Below are 11,393 nucleotides of genomic sequence, written 5' to 3'. Positions count from 1 at the left end.
GAACCTGGTTCCCCTGCATCGGCAGGCGGACGCGCAACCACTGCGCCACCAGGGAAGCCCTCCTTTTCCCTTTATAAAAGAATTCTGTTTTTGCACGTGGCTCACCATGGTTGTAGAACCCCAATTGCAATTCTTTGCTAATCCCAAATAAATCCATTTTTTGCTGGCAAAATAACTGGCAGTCTATTTGTTTTAGGTCAACAATATATAGTGTTTGTTTTTTTCTCCAAACAGAGTCAAACTGTGTTTTAGGTTTTATGTACTATTTTTCCTTCAGTGACATTGTTGTTTCTGGAAATGCAGCCTCAATTCTATGAGTCTAGCTGAACTTTCTTTTCTAAGAGAAGGGGAGAATGGATATTTGGGTCCACCTAGCACTCCCTGTTACAGCCCCTAGTAGTGAAATGAGTCAAAAGCTCTTGTACTTTCTGTAAGGTCCTTGATATAAGTGGTCAATATGCTCCCCAGAAGTGTTTTTCTAGTTTATTCTCTCCAATATTGCACAAGTGTGTCTGCCTCATCTAGCTCTTGCCAACGTTTAATATTATCATTGAAAGAAAATATTTGACAGTTTGATAGGAGAAAAAAAATCATCACTATATTTGCATTTTTATGACTATTAGTAGGACTAAACTTTTTTCATATGTTCATTGACTGTATTTCTTCTTTGTGAATTGTTTCTTTTTGTCTTTAGCACATTTTTTTGATATCTGCATTCAGACACTTGGGGTATTATGCCGCTTGAAATTAGTATGTCTAGCAAGTGGAGGGTGAATTTGTTTCTTCTGATGTTGAGGATTAAAATATATATGGAATCTAAGAAAAAAAAAAGTCATGAAGAGCCTAAGGGTAGGACAGGAATAAAACACAGACCTACTAGAGCACGGACTTGAGGATATGGGGAGGGGGAAGGGTAAGCTGTGATGAAGTGAGAGAATGGCATGGACATATATACACTGCCAAGCGTGGGGTGGATAGCTAGTGGGAAGCAGCCATATGGCACAGGGAAATCAGCTGGGTGGTTTGTGACCACCTAGAGGGGTGGGATGGGGAGGGTGGGAGGGAGGGAGATGCAAGAGGAGAGAGATATGGGAACATGTGTGTGTGTATAACTGATTCACTTTGTTGTAAAGCAGAAACTAACCATTGTAAAGCAACTATACTCCAATAAAGAAGTTAAAAAAAATAAAAAAATAAAAAATAAAAACAACCTTAACGCAAACAACAGACTTCCTGAGACTTATAGAAAACCCTACTGAAAAACAGCTTGATGGTAATTGTTATTTGGGTCCTTTATAACTTAGGAAATTCAGGCTCATGTTGGCTTTATCTGGCTGTCACAGGCAAACCAGAATGACTAGAAAATACCCTCCACACAATTAACCATGGATTTTCTAAATTCTTAGAAAACAGTGAAGCAATGCCAGCTTATCTCTTTCAGATAAGAGCTACCCTTAGAGTCAGGCTGATAAGTCAATTGCCCTGGTACTGTGTGCAGAGTGCATGAGGAAGAACCATCTTGTGATGGGAACGTATCTGGGGTTCACATCCAGTGCCCAGGATGGGAAGACATACTCAAAATGAGACTTGAGAAATGGTAGCTCTTCCTGCTTTCTGCTGCCTGCATTTATGTGTCAGTATTAATAAAAATGTCCTTTTGCTCACCTTCATTGAAATATTTAAAGCAGAAACGGGGGGGAAAGTCTCAATATGCTCTCAATATTTGCATTTTGGCCTCATAGTCAAGCATGTATTAAGTAGCACATCTGCTCTAACTGTTGTCATAAGCAAAGTGTGTTTATGCTTTAACGCTGGAGACCTAACAGCCTCCACTACTTTTACCGAATCCAAGCTCGTCCTGCTTGCTGCATGACAGGCCAATAAATCTAGAGACAAGTTGATACTCAAAATGAGACTTGAGAAATGGTAGCTCTTCCTGCTTTCTGCTGCCTGCATTTATGTGTCAGTATTAATAAAAATATCCTTTTGCTCACCTTCATTGAAATATTTAAAGCAGAAACGGGGGGGAAGTCTCAATATGCTCTCAATATTTGCATTTTGGCCTCATAGTCAAGCATGTATTAAGTAGCACATCTGCTCTAACTGTTGTCATAAGCAAAGTGTGTTTATGCTTTAACGCTGGAGACCTAACAGCCTCCACTACTTTTACCGAATCCAAGCTCGTCCTGCTTGCTGCATGACAGGCCAATAAATCTAGAGACAAGTTGTTGGGGCAAGGAACAGTGACTTTATTCAGAAACCCAGCAGATGGAGATGATGGTGGACTAGTGTCCCAAAGAACCATCTTGCCTGAGTTAGAATTCAGGCTTCTTTTATACTAAAAGGGGAGGGAGTAATGTAAAACATTTCCTGGTTCCGTTCAGCCTCCAGAGGGGATGTGTTAATTTCTTCCTCCCTGTAGTAATTCACAGGCGGGCCTGGTCAGGAGGTTTCCTGTGACTTAAACAAAGATATTTTAGTTTAACGCTTCCATTTCCTGGGAGGCAGGGTTCCCAGAGATGGACCATTATGTATAACTTAAGCTTGTAGGCAACATCCCTTTAGTGATTAACTTCTAATAGAATACAGAGGTTCTTTCCTATTACACTACCTCAGCAGCAGGCAAGCAAGCCTTGGCTAATCTTGCCAACTTCCACACCACCATGGCAGACAAAATAAAGGTCATATATATATATATGGGTCATATATATATATGGGTCATATTTGGTGGTTCTTACTCAGGATCCCTTGTAGTGTGGTTAAGAATAAAATACCTGAATCTGTTGGCGTACCAAGCCAAGCAAAAATTTACTTTAATGGCAGTAAATATTTAATGTAGAAAAATATTGCTGTAGGTGGGTTAATCACCTGATAAATCAGTTGATCACCCACAGGGTCATCCAACTTGAGCTGTATCTGCCCCCAGTCCCACCATCTGACACAGTTCCCTGAGAGATACCCAGGCCATACACAGTTAAGAGTTATTTATCCAAATATTTCAGTGGTGAACAAGTATTAAATAGCACACTATTTCCAGTTTCTATAGTCATGCTATATGCTTAGTCTCTTCTAAGTCTATAAAGCCCCTGAATTGGATTTTTATTCTTTTGCCTCTTTTAGACAGCAGAGCTGGGTCCTAGTTGGTTAACAGATCAAGACTGGCAGAATACGGCTGTACTTCTCTGCTCTAACATTGACTTTTTGTTCTATCCTGACAAAATCATTTAATTTTTCAATTTCTAGATCTCTGTATTAAAAAGGAAGTCACAGAGAACTTAAAAGAATTACATTGTTCTGGTATTCTGGTTTCTGAATTACCAAAATTAAATCATATTAAACAACCTTGTATAAATTTTTTTCCCTATATCCTAGAATACCTTGAAGTCATTCAAAATTCTCTGGCTTCATAGAACAGCAAATGCCCAGAAATGGTGAGACAAGTTTCCAGTGTCACGGTGGAAATGCTGAAAAGCCCAGAAAACAATAATAAGTTGACAAATGATTTCAAGTAAGTGAAGGTTTGTGCATGAGAATGCAGAGGAGAGTCTTGTGACGTGTCAGTCTGAAAACCTGCCGTGAATTTGAATTTTCCACCATTACTAACATGGCCTTAAGTTCAGGCCTACTGCTTAGAGGTAACTTATTGAGGTTTAGCACTGCCACATAATTCTGATACTTTATCACCATCATGTAAGGTCCCAGTCTCAACCGATACTTTTCAGCTGGGTCGGGGTGGAGATCAGAGAGAGAGATGTTGGATTCCACAGCAGAAGCTCAAGGACAGTGGGAACAGGTACATCCCAGGGTACCTGAAAGTCTCCTAAAGAAGGAGCAGGCGCCAAGGGTGGAGGGGTGACCCTGCACAGTATTCCTCTTAGCTATTGGACGGAAGACTTTGGGCTACTGAACCCATGACGTGGTTCCAGGAGCCTCAGGAACTGAGTACAAGTTATCTTTTAATCTTGAGATAGTTTTTCCTCTTGAAAGTGAAACTCTTATAAATGGTTGATTGCTTTGAGTTTGGCTTTAAAAGGGAGGAAAAGAGGTTCCTATCAGAAAATAGGAGCATTCTATAGAAGAGAGAAAATAGAAGAAAACAAAATATAATTAAAGGATGAAAAAGTAATGGTTCTCACTGTTTCCTTGAAGGGTGGTCACATATCTGTCTTGGGAGGTAGCCCTGAAAAGGCTATACTTTAGGGGGTTGTAGGATCAAGAAAAAAAAAAAAGAGAGAGATTAAGAATCAGTTTCTTCTTTTAAATGTTAAAGAAAGGTCAAGGGGCACTTCTGGAACAGTCTGAGGACCTACTTTGGAAAATGAGAATTTTGCTAGCTGTGAAGGGGCCTGAGACATAGACTAGAAAGCTCATGTTCAGGCTTTGTTAACCATTACTCACAGTTTTTGTCCCTCCTTTGGTTTTCCAACAATTACTTTCGATAATAAAATTTACCAGTGGTGGGGGAGGAGGAGGGAGAGGGGTCTGGGAGGCCATTTTCTGAAACATTGTTCTCTAGTCGGCAAAGGTCCTCTGACAGTTACCAACAGTCAAATCGAAGGTTCTATGTCTTGACAGAAAGGTGGATTGCTGTCTTTTTGGGGGAGGCTCATGAAGTAACCTGGTTGCTATAATCGGCTGGATCAACAAGTTAGAGGTAGTTAGGACAAGTTAGCAGTGACTTAAAGACTCACAAAATTTAGGTAAAGAAAGTCTACAACAGGAGAAACAAAGCAAAGCAAAACAAAACCCAGTGCATTAGAAGACCATTTCCAAAGCACTTCGCAGCGTGATTGTCCTAACCAATCACTCTGGCATCTAACAGGGCAGAAGCATAACGGGCAGCCTTTTCCTTTAATCAGATGAAGTTGCTTCTTATTTTTGTTTTTAAAGTTTTGCAGTGATTTTAAAACACTGTCACGACCAATGAAAACCCTCTAGGTGACAGCAGTTTTTAACTTACATTGCTATTTAAACTATAGTTTCTAGCCACCTTTTTGGGGAATTCCTTAACACTTGACTTGATATATTGGGAACCAGGGTCCTATGGAACCTCTTAGAGGCTCATTTTTATGAAATTCAGAGCACATGAGAGATGCTCTGCTTTGTGCCATGAGAGAACTTCTAGTCCCATCAACTGTGAATGAAATCTCACACCTCTAATAAGAAATTAGCTTAAAGTACACGGTCTGCCAATGGTGAGTCAGCAGCTGAGAAACATACCCAGAGTAAGTATTACTGGGGGATGAAGGCTTTTTGTAGAAGTGCACCAGATCTTTCAGGGCTGGGGAGCACGACCTTGAGTTCTCACGGTTGATCCCTGAAAATTATAACAACCCCTTGGCCACCGCCATCTCTTCTGGCTTAGCAGGTGGCTAATGCCCCATGGAATCCTAGAAGCTGGTCCAGACAGGGATCTTAGAGAACATCTTGTTAGGAAACTGAAGCCCAGAAATGTTTGATTTTAAGGTTTCACCATAGCTAATTGGGGTTAAACATGTATTCTGAGTCCAAGGGACAGTTTGTTCCACAGTGTGAAAGACATGGTATCAAAACTATAACTGTCAGGTTCACCTTGTCCAAACCTGCATCTAGTATGACAAATCCACAGGGACTCTAGAAACCCATAATTATAAATGCAACTTCTAAAAAGCACTTCTGCTTTCTAGGAGTACATTCTATTCTGGGGAAATCTGGGATGTCTAGTGAGAAGGAGATCCGAACCCAGAATCAGATTCCAGTGCAGATCAGGGAATGTGGCAGCAACACATGGTTCAAACTTTGAAGCTTAGGGCCCAGGAGCCCAGACAGTTCTGGTCCCTCCTGTTGGTCTGCTCTTAGAGTTGGGGTCACAGCTGGACCACTGAGCCAGGGGAATCTGCTGAGCCTGCAGGGTCGTGGGTCTCAGTGCCTGGGCCCGGAAGCAGATGGGGCCACGGCAGCTGTTTCCCTAGTGTGAGCAGTCATACTGACCAAAGCTCAAGACTGCTGCAGACGGTGCCTTCCCTGCAAGGCTGGGCTCATGCAGCCACCACTGCCTGGACCAGCCCGCACAAGCCAGCCAAGACTCCCGGGAGATGTCTACAGGGGACCGATGAACTTGAAGAACATGAGCAGGAATGTGAAGCACATGAAGGCAGGCTTTGGGAAGAGTATTTATTAGTTAATATCAGAATTTCTGATACCCGATGTGCTGTGAATGAATTCTGTAGACTGAAAATGTGTCATAATTGATAAGTTTAAGTCTCAGATTCTTTCATCCTAGAGCCAATGTTTCACTTGGCTTTGGGATAAAAGGAATGGAGAACTGCATAGGAGCAGTTCTATGCAGTTCTATAGGGGGAGTCTCTGTGGATGCATATGAGAAGAAACCTAATTTGAAAAGACATCCAAGACGCAGTGGTTATTATAAGTGTAACACCACCATGGCTTATCCCGAGGAGGGGTGAGACCGCCATTGCTTGTCCAGAGGAAAATCGCTTGTGGGAAACAGGCCCAAAAGAGCAAAGCTGTTCAAGAAAATGTCACAGACTTAAGGATAAGATTTGATTTAAATACCAGTGGCCTATAATTCTGACATTTTTTTTTGGGGGGGTGGTTGTTTTATTTTGGTAAAAGCTGTTTTTCCTCAATATTCAGAAGTTTACTAAAAACATTTCTGTCATTATTTCCTTTGTGATTCAAAGGGTTTAAGTCTCTCAAATTCTAGAGTCTGAAATCCACAACTTGAATGTATCCTGACTTAGAATGTTTTGCTTTTATCTTCCAAAGAAACATTTAGGAGTGATCTAAATAACTGATTTAAATGTGCCTAAGAAGCAGCTGAAGTAATGTTCTCTTATTAAAAAGTACGTTTTTCCACCAAGCTGCTGTGGAAAGAAATTGTGACTGCGATGATTGTCCAACTATCAGACCCTAGCTTTCTGAATGATTTCAGATAAATGACTGGTTTTTTGAAATATATTGTATATCCCCAAAGTATTTGCAATATTAATTAGGAGTTTTACTTTTGGGGCAGAAGTATGCTTATTTTATAAAAATTTACTGGACAAAACAAAAGGATCAAAGAGTTAATCCTGGAGATTTAAAAATGATCTGAAAAAAATTAAAATTTTGTCTTTGGTTCAACATCTCTATTACTCCCAATACCGTTTCCCCTAGATACTTACCCAATGCTTTTAGCGTACATGATCTCTTTATTTACTCCGTGAATTGGGTATTGTGTTAGTTTGCTAGGGTTGCTGTGACAAAATAGCACAGAATGGGTACCTTAACAACAGGAGTTTAAATTCTCACAGTTCTGGAGGCTGAAGTCCAAGATCAAGGTGCAGGCAGGGTGCGCTTCCTCTGCGGGCCATGGTGAGAGGTCTGTTTCAGGCCTCCCTCCTCCGCTTGCAGATGGCTCCCCTCTTGCCAGTTTTTCCCCACATGGTCCTCCCTCTGTGCAGCAGTGTCCCCTGTGTCTCTTCCTCTTATAAGGACACCAGTCAGATTGGATTAAGGTCCTACCCTAAGGGCCTCATTTTAATAATCACTCTTTAACAAGGTGAATAGGTTAACAGTCTGAGATACTGGGAGTTGAGACCTCAACATCTGAATTTGGGGGAAACACAGTTCAGTCCATAACAGACATTATCTCCATTTTATAGAGGAAATGGAGGAAAACGAGGTCCAGGGAATTCAGTTGCCCAATTCTTTTACTACACCAGTTTTACCTAACTCTCTAGGAAATGTAGAAATTTGTGCGACAAAGAAAAATGGTGTTAGATTCAGTCTCTTACTTTAAATCACATAGAATCTATTTAAAATCAATACCAGAATTTAGCTACAACCCTACCTTCCATATTTATTGAGTTTGTAGGTTTTAAAATTATTTAGGATAAAAGAATCTGAGACTTTAAGTCATCAAAGATAGCTTACCTTCAAACTACAGAATTAATCCAAGGCACATTTGGTATTAAAAATTCTAATATTAGACATTCTAAAATTCCAATATTCAGTTAACTTACTAGTAAATATGTTTTTTACAAACCTATTAGTTTCCAATTGCTGCTGCAACAAACTACCACAAATGTAGTGACTTGAAATAACGCAAATTTATTATCTTACAGTTCTGGAGGTGAGAGGACCAAAATTAGCCTCCCTGGGCTAAAATCGAGGTGTTGGCAGGGCTGCGTTCTTTTGTGCAGGTTCCAGGGGAGAATCCGTTTTCTTGCCTTTTCCAGCTTCCAGGGGCTGCCGCCCACTTTCCTTCCGGCCCTCTTCCAACTTCAAATCCAGCAGTGTCAGGCCGGGTTCCTCTTGTGCTGCCGTCTCTCTGGTTCTTTCTTCTGCCTCCTTCTTCTACCTACAAGGACTCTTACGATTACCTTGGGCCCGCCCAGATGGTCCAGGATGCTCTCCTCATCTCAAAGTAAACTGATTAGCAGACAATTCCATCTGCAACCTTGATTCTCCTTTTCCAGGTTTCCTAACATATTGTATTGTCTGGGGATTAGTGGAACTGAGCAGAACCCTGTGGCCTCTCCAAGTACAAAGTCCTCTTCATGTCTCCTGTCTCTTGTTTATGGAAAAGCTGAAGTCCCCCAGGCCCACCGGAGTCACAAAGGAGCCGCCTCAAGCAGCTAATGATTAGGACAATAAAGTCACAGACTCGAGTGTCTGATGCACACTGAGTTGCTCTGCGTTGTTTTACAGATACTGTGACTGCCACGAGAGGGGAAAAAGCTGACTGCGTGATGACCAGGCAGTAGCCATGACATAAGCTGCTCCATCTTGAGCAATACTGAATCTATGGCTGACACAATTCCAAGAACTGGCCTTAAGAGGATGGGATTAACATTGATGCTCATAATATTCTTTGTAGGCATCAAAATAATTGTAGCTTGTTCTGCCTGGTTATGTAAACGGGCAATTACAATGGTCAGCAAAGAGATGCTTCAGACCCATGTTGACATCTTCTACTCTAAGAATATGGTGCCCTATGTCAGCATGAAGAAGTTACAGAAGACCCACCTTCGCCCATAATCCCATAGAAATGGAATGATGCTCTGACAAGGGGGCATTCATAAGCAGTTCTTGGCAGGAAAGAGCTCTCTGCAGGGGACACCCTTTTGTCCTGTCCCTAATATTAAACCCGGGACCCCCATGCTCTACTTATCTCCAGCCCTAACACACCTTTCAAATCTTTTGATCACACAACACCTTGCCTAATCTGTTGGTTCTTTCCATAGATCAAAGAAGTAGAAATGAAGAATAAGTAATTAACAGATAACCAGATCTTTTTCTTAGTTTCCCCTCCAGTCTTCTCGTGAACAAACTGGGTGCACAAGGTAGCATCTAAAGAAAAATCACAAGAAGTCAACAAGCCTGCACCCAGTGGAGGCTGGTGATGACTCTGGCCCCCCATCTCAGTGATTAATGGAGATTACCTCCCTTTTTCCCTTTAAAAACTTGCATGGCCAAGCAGAATCTTCAGAGATGGTTTCTGGGGGACCCTGAGTCCACCATAGCCCCAGATTGCCGGAATTCTGATTACAAGCAGCTTTCCTTTCTGCCAACATTTGTCTCTCTCTCTCTCGTACTGACTTTTGAGCAGTGAGCAACAGGACCCAGCAACAGGTAACATTAGGACCTGGGTATCTTTGGAGGACTGTTATTCTGTTACCACAGAGCTTTTCAGTTTATTTCATCTTTCTTGTTCATATTTTTTGGGTCTGCATTACACTTTAGTGATCTCTTTGGAGCTTTAGTCTTCAGCTAGTTTCCAATCCTGGCTATGTTAATGAGCTTATGGGAACATTGCTTTTATGAAAAAGTGATATTTAATTAAATTTTTAAGTGGACCAAGCTGCCATTTTTCTAGAAATTAAGCGTATATTAGGATGGAAATTCCAAGTAAAGATGTGTATTTTTTGGTCGTGAAAAAAGTCCATGATTTATTTTTAAATGGAAAAAACAGATTGCAGGGCAGTTAAACACAGAACTGAGAAAAATGAAATTATTTATTACGTCTAGCTTGTAAACAGGGATCTTACTTCATCATCTCTGAAGATTTGTTAAATGCCTACCTCCAGCTGACTCTGAGTATTGATTTTTTTTATTATTATAAAACAAGTATTATTCCATTATAGTTATTCAGGAGAAGTCACCTGAACAAGCTGAAATAGCTCAGCTGGGAGAGCGTTAGACTGAAGATCTAAAGGTCCCTGGTTCGATCCCGGGTTTCAGCAGTAGTTTTGGGTTTTTGCACTAAATATAGTTTCCTGGCAGTCTTAACTAAAATATAATAAGCTTTAAGGGGAATTTTTGGTTATTATGTTTTGAGTGAGTCAATGACTTTTCAGGGAGGGGTGGTGTCAGGTGCCCTGGTCGGCCTTTTTACTAAACCCCCAATACCTTAGTACTTCCTGACTGTAATAATAATAGCTAACTTACCTTGAGTACTTGCTGTATGTCAAGCTATCCTTTAAGCTTTCTCTGTGTATTAACTTATTTAAAATGACCACTAAAATTCTTGATAACTACTTGTTAAATAAATGAACAGTTTGGTGCCAGAGGCCTGGCATGTGGTTGGTACAAAATGACCTTTGTTTTGACTATCATTATTATTTCTGTTGTCTAAGAACTTTGCAAGCTAGAGCTATGAGATGTGAATTGTTTCTAAGGACCCTTTACTCCTCAAACTAATAAGGTAGTGTTAAAGGCCATCGTTCCCCTGTACCCTCTGTATTAACAATTCCTTGTTTTATATGGTAGATGTGAATGGCTATTTTCCCACCATGTTTTAATTTCTGCGGAGGGATTTAGCTTCGATTCCAAAGGTTCTTACCTGTCATCCATAGGCAGCAGGAGGTCTTTAAAGTCTCTGAAACTGAATGTAAATTTGAGTGTTCATGTGGACATTTCCTGGGGAGAATGTCAGGGGTATCATCAAATTTTAGGTTTGTAACCTAGAAAAAGTTTAGAAAAGTTAGATGGGAAAAGTCTCCTTACCACAAATACTTGCTGATAGTTTGCGACCCAACACTTGTGTTTTTCCAAGATGCTGAGTGATAGGGCTTTTCTTGATTATTGTGTCTTGCCCCTTGTCCAATGCTATCTACTGTGAGGGGGATTTCAGGAGGGAGCCCAAGTTGTCAACAAACTTTCCTTCTGTAATGGTGGTGGCTCTTGGGGACAGATTTTTCCACAGTAAAGCAGACGACCATTTTTTAGAGGCCCCTGCTACTTCAGGGTACCCTCTCCATGACCTGTCCCCCATCACTTTGTTTAATCTGAAGAGGTGGGTACCACTTCTTTTTTTATACATTTTTATTTTATATTGGAGTATAGGTGATTTACACTGTTGTGTTAGTTTCAGGTGTACAGCAAAGTGATTCAATTATACGTATACA

General features: G+C 40.8%; 1 non-coding gene across 1 annotated transcript; it reads left to right on the top strand.

Moving 5' to 3' along the window:
• Window positions 1–10,156: 10,156 nt before the first annotated feature.
• On the top strand, window positions 10,157–10,229 carry TRNAF-GAA (transfer RNA phenylalanine (anticodon GAA)). Its single transcript has one exon. It is a non-coding gene; the product is annotated as a tRNA-Phe (tRNA).
• Window positions 10,230–11,393: the final 1,164 nt, after the last annotated feature.

The sequence above is a fragment of the Physeter macrocephalus genome, chromosome 2 (genome assembly GCF_002837175.3).
Source record: "Physeter macrocephalus isolate SW-GA chromosome 2, ASM283717v5, whole genome shotgun sequence".
NCBI lineage: Eukaryota > Metazoa > Chordata > Mammalia > Artiodactyla > Physeteridae > Physeter > Physeter macrocephalus.
This window is presented reverse-complemented; position numbering and strand designations above follow the sequence as displayed.